Raw genomic sequence first — 12,309 nt, forward strand, 5'->3', positions numbered from 1 at the left:
AGAACTACAGCTCCATCCTAGATAAAATACTGCATTTGAATATTTTTTTCCTTTTCATTTCGTCTCCATCCCTTTTTTCTTCTTTTTTTTTTTTTTTTTTCAAAAAAGCATGCCGTCTTTCAATTAACATAGTAATGACCTATTGTCACCTGTTACCATGCTAATCCTGAGCTGGTGTGAAATTACTTTATAATAAACACTATGGAGTTCTGACTTTCAATTAATTTTTCACATGCTGTGCTAAATCAGATTAACTGTACCCCACCCTTTTGACCACAGACATAATTCCTTCCTTATAATGAAACAGAGGATTAGTTTATATGAAGCATATCTACACACATTTGCAAATAAATGTAAAGATAGACGTTTTACCATATTTGCATTGCTCGCTGTGTCAGGCTGAATACAGACTTTTTGAGTTTATTAATTTTTGTGTTCACTGGGGTGGTGAAGGATATTGCTGGGGTTTTATTGTTATTATTTTCACTAAATGTCTACAACTAAGAATGGGTAAAGAAATGGAGTACTAAGAGACTGGTACCTTCCACGGGGAATTACTCATAATGCTGTGCAGCATTATGATGAACTGAAAAAAATGTAAACACTGCAAAATCAACCCGATTACCATTAATTTACTAAATTGCCTGTCGTCTTTCTTGGATGTACGTATTTACAACCTGACCAAATATAATAAATGCAGCTGTTTTGTCTTTTCAATAGTCATTAGCATTGTGAAGATAGTCGATAGCTCAAGCAAAGTCTTTCAAACCCTGAATACTTGTTTGGCGAAACTGTATAAGGCAAGTTTTTTAAAACATCTTCATCTTCAGCACAGAAAAAGCTTCCAAAAACTCCTGTTTTTGATAACTTCAAAGGTGCAGTAGATTATTACCTAGTATACCATTCCATAATAAAAAAAGAATACAAATCCAGAGTTGACCCTTGCTGTTTCTCCATGCACTCTTTTTCTCTCTATGGCTTGGTTTTGAAGCCTGAAGGTATAGAATCATTGCAGATATGAATATTCTTCTTGGAAAAGTAGCAAAGATGAAAATAGGGTATTGCTGCAAGCCCATGGATGCCTGTATCTGTGTGTGCTAGTTGCTCTTTTGATTTGATTTAGCATGCTTACCTGGTCCAAAATCGGAAGGTTTTCAATCAGTTGCTTGAAGCAATTTAGCTCCTTGAGAATCATAGAATCATAGAATGGTTTGGGTTGGAAGGGACCTCAAAGATCATCTAGTTCCAACCCCCCTGCCATGGGCAGGGAAACCCTCCACTACACCAGGTTGCCCAAAGCCTCATCCAACCTGGCCTTGAACACTTCCAGGGATGAGGCGTTTACAACTTCTCTGGGCAACCTGTTCCAGTGCCTCACCACCCTCACAGTGAAAAATTTCTTCCTTATATTCAATCTAAATTTCCTCTCTTTCAGTATAAATCCATTGCCCCTTGTCCTGTCACTACATGCCCTTGTAAAAAGTCCCTCTCCAGCTTTCCTGTAGGCCCCCTTTAAGTACTGGAAGGCTGCTATGAGATCACCTCAGAGCCTTCTCTTCTCCAGGCTGAAAAGCCCCAACTCTCTCAGCCTGTCTTCATAGGAAAGGTGCTCCAGCCCTCAGATCATCTTCGTGGCCCTCCTCTTGACCCGCTCCAGCAGCTCCATGTTCTTCTGGTTTTGGGGACTCCAGAGCTGAACACAGTATTCCAGGTGGGGTCTCACAAGAGCAGAGTAGAGGGGCAGATTCACTTCCCTCGACCTGTTGGCCACGTTTCTTTTGATGCAGCCCAGGATATGGCTGGCTTTCTGGGCTGCCAGTGCACATTGCTGGCTTATGTTTAGCATCTTATCGACCAGCACTCCCAAGTCCTTTTTCTCCAGGCTGCAATCCATTCTCCGCCCAGCCTGTACTTATGCTTGGGATTGCCCTGACCCACGTGCAGGACCTTGCACTTGACCTTGTTGAACTTCATGAGGTTCTCACAGGCCCACCTCTCCAGCCTGTCAAGGTCCGTCTGGATGGCATCCCTTCCCTCCAGCGTGTCCACAACACCACACAACTTGGTGTCATCTGCAAACTTGCTGAGGGTGCACTCGATCCCACTGTCCATGTCGCCAACAAAGATGTTAAATAGCACTGGTCCCAGTACTGACTCCTGAGGAACACTCTCACAGAGGTGAGCCTGACTGGCCTGTAGTTCCCTGAGTCTTATTTTTTTCCCTTTTTAAAGATGGAGGCTATGTTTCCCTTTTCCAGTCAGTGGGAACTTCACCAGATTGCCACGACTTCTCGAATGTGATGGATAGTGGCTTAGCAACTTCATCTGCCAGTTCCCTCAGAACCCACGGATGCACTTCATCAGGTCCCATGGACTTGTCCACCTTCAGGTTCTTTATATGATCTCGAACCTGATCTTCTCCTACAGTGGGCGGTTCTTCATTCTCCCAGTCCCTGCCTTTGCCTTCTGTGACTTGGGCTGACAAGGTCCACCAACGCACCTCTCCTCGTTGGTTCCTCTACCACTTGGAGAAGGAGGTTATCATCCATGCATTCCATGAACCTCCTGGATTGCCTATGCCCTGCTGTGTTGTCCTTCCAACAGATATCGGGGTGGTTGAAGTCCCCCATGAGGACCAGGGCTCGTGAACATGAGGCAGCTCCTATCTGTCTGTAGAGGGCCTCATCCACCTGGTCCTCCTGGTCAGGTGGTCTGTAGCAGACCCCTAGTACTATGTCCCCTGTCCCTGCTCTCCCTTTAATCATAACCCATAAGCTCTCAGTTGGGACCTCATCCGTCCCTAGGCGCAGCTCCATGCACTCCAGCTGGTCTTTGACATAGAGGGCAACACCTCCTGCTCTTGTCCCCTGCCTATCCTTCCTAAAGAGCCTGTACCCTTTTATTTTGACACTCCAGTCATAGGATTCATCCCACCATGTCTCCGTGATGCCAATAAGATCATATCCCAACAGGCGCGCACACACCTCTGACTCCTCTTGCTTATTCCCCATGCTGTGTGCATTGGCATAAAGGCATTTAAGTTGGGCCCCAGATGAATCTGACTTCCTGGCTGGAGCAGCTGGAATTCGTTTCTTCTGTTCTTCAGGTACTTCCCACATATCTATCATTCTTGATATTATCCCCCTTCTCCTTCAAATCTAGTTTAAAGCCCTCTCAATGAGCCCTGCTAGCTGTTGCACTAAGACCCTCGTTCCCCTCTGAGAAAGGCAAGTCCTATCTGGTGCCAGTAAGCCTGGTATCATGTGGCCCATCCCATTATCAAAAAAGCCAAAGCTGTGGCGATGACACCAGCCACGGAGCCACATATTAATCAACTCAATGCACTTGCTTCTTCCAGTGTCACTGCTCGCAACTGGAAGGAAGGACGAAAAGATTACCTGTGCTCCAGATCCTCTTATAGGGTCAAACTGTCTGACCAAACCCCATTCCAACCAGTTTTGGGTTTTTAGCTTCCTGTGCTGAACCTGATAGTTCAGAGCCAGGCTGGAGCACCTCGCACCCGGCTGGACCGCTCAGTATAGACCTGCTGGCCCCTTGCCTCCGACCTGATGTGCCAGAGCAGCACCATGGCTGTGCCAGAGGTTCAGATTTACCTCCCACCCACAAGTCTTCATTTCTGAAGTAGATTGTAGACAATTTTTTGGTGATTCAGCAGCTGCTCCAGCAGGTAATCCAGGGGAAAAGTCAGGAGCATCCTGTGTATTAGGAAGGGTGAATTTACTGGCCAGCGGTGTACCTTTGAGACAGCAAATGATTGACTTCAGGCAGGCAAGACCATCTCAGTTTTTTCCAAGAAGGGCCCCAACCTCAGGAGCAGATGGGTTTTACAAATTGCCTGAACTGTGTTTGAAAAAGATGGCCACTGGGAAAGAAGGCACAGCCTTGCCACTTACTCTCTGCAGATGAACTCAGCAGCTACAGCTCCTGCGGGGGGAGTGGGAACCTTGGCTGTTAGGCTATTACCGTATCCTTCAGGCCCTAAGAAATGTAGAAAAACCGTGCCCAACTCTTATTTGGAATAGAAACTGATTTAAATGCATGCAATGCTCTTTTTAGCATGTTTTAGACTTACAAGAGCAGGGCTAGCTGAGATTAAAGACACTTTTAGTTTGTATTTACTGTTGCTTCTTTGAAATAATAGCACTGTTGTACACCAGGAAAAAGTCAACACATGTTCATTGTTTATTGGCTTAATACTTAAATTTCAATGCACTCCTTTTTATTGCTTTTTTTCATACTATTAGTGAAAAAATAATAAGTGTAAAAAAGTAAGTGTAAAAAAAAGTGTACAATAATAAAACAGAAAACAATAGGTCTACCTAGAAGGATAAGAAACAGAAAAATGACCTGCAGGATGCAAGAGCTAGGTTTTCTTGTCGCTGTGGTGCAGGTTGTATCAATAAAGTGAATGTACTGGTTTTAGCATTTGTAGTAATACATTCCAGGAACAACAAAGTGAACTAAACCTAGTTAGATCAGGTCAAACAAGCACAATCTCCACAAGGGGATTAAGGTGGTCAGAAGACATCAAATTATTTTTTCGTTTTTCCTTAGGACTTTCTATTGCACATCTTTAATGAAAGGTCTTATCTCTGCCTTTTATTATGTAGCTTTTTAACTGTACGTATGATCTGACTTGGACTGATTCCAGCTTTGTTACTGAAAATCCGCTTTCAAATGCAAAAAGAAAACACTGAAGTAATGGCCGTTACTTTCTACACAATGACAGTACTAAATGAATGAGTCATTAATAGCTTTTTTTCATTTCATTATTTCAAAATGTTTTACCAAATGTCCATTAAAAACTTCACCATTACCACCACTTCCACCCAACTGCAATTAGCATATCATAGCACATATGAATTGATTACAAGCCTTCACCACATTACTATAATCTGTCACACACACATATTTCTTTCAACCATCTTCTTTGCTTTGAAGGAAGCAAAGAGAGGAGAGATCACATAAAATGCTCCTGTCATTATTGCCTGGAGAGGAGGAATGCCTTCAGCTACCTAATTACGGTATTCCAGTCAGCAAAGCTCACTCCAGTTTCTCCCATCAGATGTTAAAGTATTGACAGCTCCTGTCTACTCATGCACTGCAAATCAACATGTCCAAAAAGTAAATTGGGATATAACAGTAGTCCCCTCACCATGTAAAACAGGTCACCAGCTCTCTTCTCTCATTGTGTTGCCCTTCTGCTTTTGTAGAAACAGGCGATTAATGAAATGGGGGGGAGGGAGTAAAAGTAACAGACTGCTTTTTGGTTTGAAGGGGTTGGTGAGTGCCTGCCTACTTTCTACGTCTTTGCTCGAGTGATATGGTGTGATGGAAAGTGGTGATTCAGGAGCCGTAGTACTCAGCACCAGGCAGAAGCAATGACGGGCAGCGAGATATGCCTTCCACCATGCCACGTTCATCTACCATTAGCAGGGGAGTTGCCTAACACATACAAGGGTCCTTCTGACCAGCTAGGAATATCATCAAGTCACCTTTGCCACCAGAGCCTACTACAGATTTATATTTGCTGTGGTTGATGCACCTGCCTGGCTCTGGGCTCTGACCTATGTTTCCTTTTGGAAACATACTCCAGGCAGAGGGGTGAGGGTATGTAACAGGGGACCTGTCTTTTAGCCATACAGCACCAAGAGGAGAAGGTAAAAAAAGCTCAGTTGCTGTGGACAAAGGAGAAAAGAGAGGATAGAGGAGGCAAACCTTTAGGCTGAATAAAAGAGGTTAAAAAGCCAGAGACATTCAGTAATTTACCTAGAGCTTTGGGGGAAACGAAGAGAAAGAATTGTACTTTCAGAAAGGATGAGGTCATGAGTTTTGCTGAAGATGGGTAAAGATAAGTATCTGAGTTTCAAATGTCATGCAGTGCTGCTCTGGGCAATAGGGTAATGTGAAGCATCACTACAGCTCACATGAAAATGTCCAAAGTAACCTAAAAATAGCCTTCAAACAGTAGGAGAGCAGAAAGCATCATCTTGAATAATCCTCAATTGCAGTTTGCAAAATCCATGAAAAAGCAGAAAGATACCATTGAACAGTCTCCTGGTAGGTGTTTTATTGTTGGAACAAATCAAATTTTCACTGTGAATATACAAGTGAAGCAAGAACTGGCCGAACACAGGATCCTTTCCTAGATATCCACAGATAAGTAAGTTTGTCATTGATGACATGCCAGTGAATATAAAAACATCCTCCCAAAGCAGGAGTTGCTGTCAGATGATGTGCCTCAACAGCTGGAGAATCAGTTCATTACAAGCTGTAGAAAATGAATGTTTTTTCTCCTCTCCAGCTCAACACCCAGGACAGACGTAATTCAATTGGCAATTTTTGTGCTCAGGACATTTGAATATAAAAGCAGCTATTCCACTGACACCACCGATGAAGAAGAGCACAAGGGAACAGGTATCTTAAATGAGTTCAAGAAGTAGGTCATTAACAAGAAAGTAACGATGATAGAATTGGTTTCTGCAACAACAGATGGAAGCACAGGTATAACTGGATCCAAAGCTTCATTGCTCATAATCATCAGCGAGCACTCTGTGGAAACGTGAATGACTTTAAACATTATGGGAGCAGTGGTAAAAAAAAAAATAAACCCACCTTCCTCAACTCCTTTTGAGTCAGAGGCTTTTGTGTTTCAAAGGCTGCTTGATTAAGCTGCTGCAGTTTGTAATGATCTAATTTTGCACACTGAGATGAATGAGATGTATGAGCAATGTATGAGCAAAGGTATGGTTTTGCTGGGGCTTTTCCTCTGCGTAAGATCAGAAGTCTTCAAATCAAGAAATGAAAACTCTCTTATGGTCCTTCTGAAAAGATGAGTTTACTCTTCATTTCTCATTTCTGAGTGACTTAGCTACAAGGCAAATGAATATAAAAGTTGCCAGAAAACGGGAGAATATTACTGAGATGCTTCATGCAGTAAGTTCATTCAAAGCTGGCTCAGTGAATAACTCAGGAAATATTACAGCGTTTCACAGCCGTGTGAGGAACCTTGAAGGACTGTGAAGGCAAAAATAAATGGAAACATTGGAGAGGAATTATGACTGTTTCACACAGACTGGCAGGATGGCCCTGTCTCTAGCTCCCCTTGAGTCTGGCCGCAGGATGAGTGTCTGTGCAGGAGCAGAAGGTCTGCAGAAGCAGCAAGCAAGCGGGAGCCTCACTCAGTCCCACTTGTCCTTCGCAACGCCAGAGCCGCACTGGTTTGTGGCAGAGCTCAGGTGGCAGGAGACAGATCCAGGCTGTGAGTTTCTATCTCAGACATTTAACTCAGGTGTAGAAGGCAGAATCAGGATTTCAGGGGGTGAGGGTTTGCAGAAAGGCTGCCTTCTCAGCGTTTCCCTATGATGTACTGAGTGTCACCTCGTACCCTGGCCACTGTGAACCATGTAACCGTCCAACTCAGCCCATTCAAGACAGAGGGCTTACATGTCTGACCCATCCCTGTGGCTTCAGAGAGCTGTGCCTTGGCTTTTGTACTCTGCACATCTCAGTGCTGAGATACCTGAGACATTTCCCTGGGCAAGCCTGACCTGAGGACAAGGAGCTTCACTGCTGTAGGAGATGCACTAGTGACACTGGTGGTGGAGCCTTCCCAAGGCCTGTGGGCACCCCAGAGACCCTGCTACACAGGTTTTTTTTGCCACAGACCATGATCTCAGCTGGGGCCTCTGAGTAATTACTTGCAGCCCCAACAACAAGGGAAGCTTTGCCAGGACCAGGTCAGAAAGAGGATGCCCTCCTTGCCCTTCAGAGGTCAAAGAAGTCTAGGTAATCAACTCAGGTGGCTTGTAGTGCAATGTTATCACCTGACATATTGGCAGATTTTGAGCTTCTGCTCCGTGGAAAGCTAAGTTCAAATACTCTGATTTAGGTTCAATAGGGCAGCCAGAGTGGGAGGTCAGGAATTGTGTCCCAGGCACCGTTATGGGGCAGAGAACAGACCCGTATATCTCAGTGGTGTTTCGTGTTTTGTGTTCCTGTTCTGTCCCAGTGACATTGGTGGAGGCCAAAAAGGCTCTGGGAGGTCAGTTTGCCTGAGATGCAGCTTTGCTACAGACAAATCTACTGGCCTTTATGGTGAGATAATCTGCTGCAGATGGAGGCACAGCAACAAGCCCTTCCTGCTCCAGCAGTACCTGCTGCATTGATTTCCTGACTCCTACTTCGCTCTCCTCCACTGGAGAGCTGTCTTTCTGCAGGAAAATTTTTTCCCCCAGAAAACCTTTTGGTGAATAACTCAACAGTTTTTGACTGAGTTGAGATTACCCATTTTGCATTGCTGTCTTTCTCCGGTCAATACCCTTTCAACTGCTCTGCTTTTCATTTTGTAACTTCCAGGAGACAGTGAATTCTTAAAATATGGATGTTCTGTATAGAAGTAACAGTTGAAGCAGTTTGCAAAATACATCTACAATAAATTGGAATTTTAAATGCTAAAATATGTTTTCTGGGAATGACCTGCGTGATTTAAAAGAACCTTTCCTATCTCTGCTGCTTTCATGTGATGTATCGTATGCAGTGGTTCAGTATTTTCTGGTAGAAAAGCTACATTTGTCCACTTTGTCGTGGGTTAGGCCGATCCGGCAACTAAACCCCATGCAGCTCTCCCACTCCAGTATAGTGGGAAGGAGAAAAATATAATAAAAGAGCTGAGGGTCGAGACAGGAACAGAGGAGCACCCACCAACCATGGTCCCGGGCAAAAGAGGCTGTTTTCTTAAAACAAAACTATTTATTAACAGCTACCTAGAAAGACAAAAGCAAACAAAAACGCTTAATTGAGAGGATAACAAGAAAACAAGGCCAGATTTCAAAAACAACACCATTCTCCCCCTTTGCCTTTTCTTCCCGGCTTTACCTCCTTGCCCCAGCGGCGCAGGGGGACAGGGAATGGGGGAGTGCAGGTCAGTTCATCCATGTCGTTACTGCCGCTTCTCTTAAAGGAGAAGGAGTCCTTACACCATTGTCCCTTGCTCCAGTGGATCCCCTAATCACGGGAAAGCATGAGGTCCTACCCACTGGGAGGCAAATCCTTACCCCATCGGATTGCCCCAAGTGCGGGCTTTACCAGTCCTGGACTGTTAAGAAGTTGTTGACACTCGCTCTGGCGTGGATCGTCATATCGACCTTAAATGCGTCTCCGTACAGACTTAGATGCGTAAATGCGCCTCGACCTGTGCCCATGATTCACAACAGTCTCAGGCTCAGGCATCTCCTTTAACAAAACACCTCCCCATCGGCGGGGGTTGTCCCACGGAATCTAGATGCGTACCGTGCTCAGGCTCTGGCATCTCTTCTCGACGTGGATCCTCCACAGGCTGTGAGTGGGTCTCTGCTTGCTCCACCGAGGACTGGTTGCAAAGGGGCCGCTTGCAAGGGGGACTCAGCTGCGGCACACGTTGTTCTGTTCCATCTTCACTGACCTGGTGTCGGTGTGGCCGTTTCTCTCAGATCTCAGTCCTCTCTGGGTGAACTCGGCCTGGTGGGCACCCCGGGAGCGGGGCTCTCTCCGAGTTCCCCAAGCAGCTCTGCCGGGGCCATCCTCGATGGGGCGGGCGCTGGCCCGGCCGGGCGCCGGGAGCGGGGGCTGTGCCTCCTTCCCCTCTCCTCGCTCCTGGGCAAAGGCACACCTTTTCGGTTCCTTTGTCCGACGTAAATAGGGCAATTCGCAGAGGCGCCGATTGGCTCAAGCCCCGAGGGGGATGGGAGTCTGGTCTGATGGGCAGCTTCTGCCACCCGGACCTCCCCCCCGACTTCAAACCATGACACACTTCTAGAAATCCACAAGTAGAGAAGAAAATTTGGATCAGTTCTCTGTGTGCTGTTGAAAACCAGAAAACTACACAATTACTGTAACAATAAAATAAGTGTTGTGGTTTAGCCCAGATGGTAACTTAATACCACACAGCCACTCACCCACCCTCCCACACCCCCAGGGAATGGGAAATAGAATTAAAGGGGAAAAGGGAAGGACACTCATGAATTGAGATAAGAACAATTATTTAATAATAATAATAATAATAATAATAATAATAATAATAATAATAATAATAATAATAATAATAATAATAAATTAAAAGTAATAATGATAAAATAATATTTGCATATATATATAAGGCAATATATACAAACAAGTGATGCACCGTGTAACTGCTCATCACCTGGTGACCAACACCTGTCCTGTCCCAGCAAGCGATTCTGAAATAGGTAAGTCCCAACACCACAATCCCAGACGAGTGAGAGTCCTGAAAAGAGAGCAAGAGAAAGATAGCACTCTGAGAGTTCAAGAGAGCCCTCAGAAGAGCAAGAGCAAAAGCAAGTGCCCATCTTCCCAGTCAACCCTCATCTATATACTGGGCATGACATTGCATGATATGGCCATTGGCCATTTTGGCCCTCAATCCTAAATCTAAGTTCAAATCTTAAGGGGAGTTGTGGACCCTTTGTACTGACTATGCTCCACTCCAGCCTGTTGTGCTCCTGCACAATGGCAAGAACACGGCAGTTGAAAAGTCCTTGATGTCTCAGTGCCAACTATAAACATCAGTGCGCTATCAGCATTCTTCTCATAATGAATCCAGACTAAAACCAAAACACAGAGCTCTTCTAGTTGCTGAAAAGAAAAACCAACTCTGCCTCAGACAAAATCAGGACTATACTCAAACAAGCAAACTAACCGTTTTTAATTTGATGGAAGCATTTACATCTGCTAATGTTCCACTTAATGTGCTGTGTAACACAATTCTGCATTCCTAATTGAAGCAAACTTTACTTGTGCTATATCAAATGTCTCATTGGTTGCATTTCAAATGTCTTCCTGAGTCTTTAATTATACTCCTGTGCCAGGGGAAAAAAAAAAAAAAGAAAAGAAAAAAAAAAGAGAGAAGAAATTAGAACTAATTGCTGTTAAGTTGTCTAAAGTGAAATAACCACACCATAGGCATGATCTGAAATCCTCAGAACTTGAAAGAAAAACTCCTGCTGAGTTCAGTGGGCATTGGCTCAGATCTCATGTAAACACTGTTGTGACCGTACCTGCACTCCACAAGCATTGTAAAAACAGGTGGAGGGAGTCCAACGTATTTTAGAATGCATTGGCCTGAGGGTAATATTACAAATGCCACAAACATCTGAGATTCCCTTCATAGATGTCTCTGGCCTCGTGACAAACGAACTCAGACTTTGAGCAAGCAGGGAGAAGTAACATAGACAGCATGATAACAAAATATATTAAGGCTATTTAGATGAAAAACTCAAGTAACTGAGTTCTTCACAGCTGTGCGCAAGATGGGTACATACTGTCAGAATTTTTTCCTACACTGTTTCTAGCACACAGCATTCTCAGTGAAACATCTTTCAAGCAATAGGATTTTCAAAAAACGTATGCTGAATGCAGTGTGATACATTTTGACTTTGAAACAGGTTGTATTGGTTTATATAAATTTGCCTTTGGTGCAATGAGATATTCCAGTTGTGAGTAAAAAGTGAGTAGGAATCTTTTGTCTGTTCTCTTGTGGTATATTGCATTACTGCTAGCACCTTACAAGTCTCTCTCATACTGGACATCAAAATAGGTGCTTAGGATGACGTGAGTATTGTCAAAACATAGTTCAGTTTACCTATATTATGAAGAATCCAAACAAGTAAGCAAAGCTTATGGAGACATTTATTTCTCCGAAAAGAGAAGCTCATGCCCAAGTTAGCTTTAACTTCATATAGCATGTTCCCATGTAGGGAATTCTAACCTAAAATGATGAATTCCTGTCCTTGTGGGCAGTTTTACTGAAACAGAAATCCTACACTGTGTCCTGCAATCTGCAAGCTATCCTTTTCCTTTGACCTTCAGTGGCAGGAAGCTTGTCAGCTGTAGGAGAAGCTGTACCTCACATTTATCTCCAAACCCAGGGATTTCATAGCAGCTGTTTTCCCAAACAATGTCCTCCTTTCTGAATCCCAGCTTCTATATACTGTGAAAACAAATACAGAACATTTTGCAGATGGTTTTGATACTTTCTGGGATGGAAGAGGGAGTCCTAGCCTTCTGCTGAAGAATGAGTCTGTCTGTAAACAAGAAGCCATTCCAAGGAAGGGATGAAAATTAATGGTGGTTAAACTCTGAGAGGGAGTAACCTTCACAGAGGCTTTCTTTCCAGCTGTGTTCAAAGGCTCTGTAATGACTTCAGAGAACTGCAGTGACTCATTTCAGATGAGGACTACATAACTATTCATTTACACTTAATGAGTTTATTCCACCAGGTATAGGACAAAT

Source organism: Tauraco erythrolophus, chromosome 4, assembly GCF_009769465.1.
Source record: "Tauraco erythrolophus isolate bTauEry1 chromosome 4, bTauEry1.pri, whole genome shotgun sequence".
In the NCBI taxonomy this organism is placed as follows: domain Eukaryota; kingdom Metazoa; phylum Chordata; class Aves; order Musophagiformes; family Musophagidae; genus Tauraco; species Tauraco erythrolophus.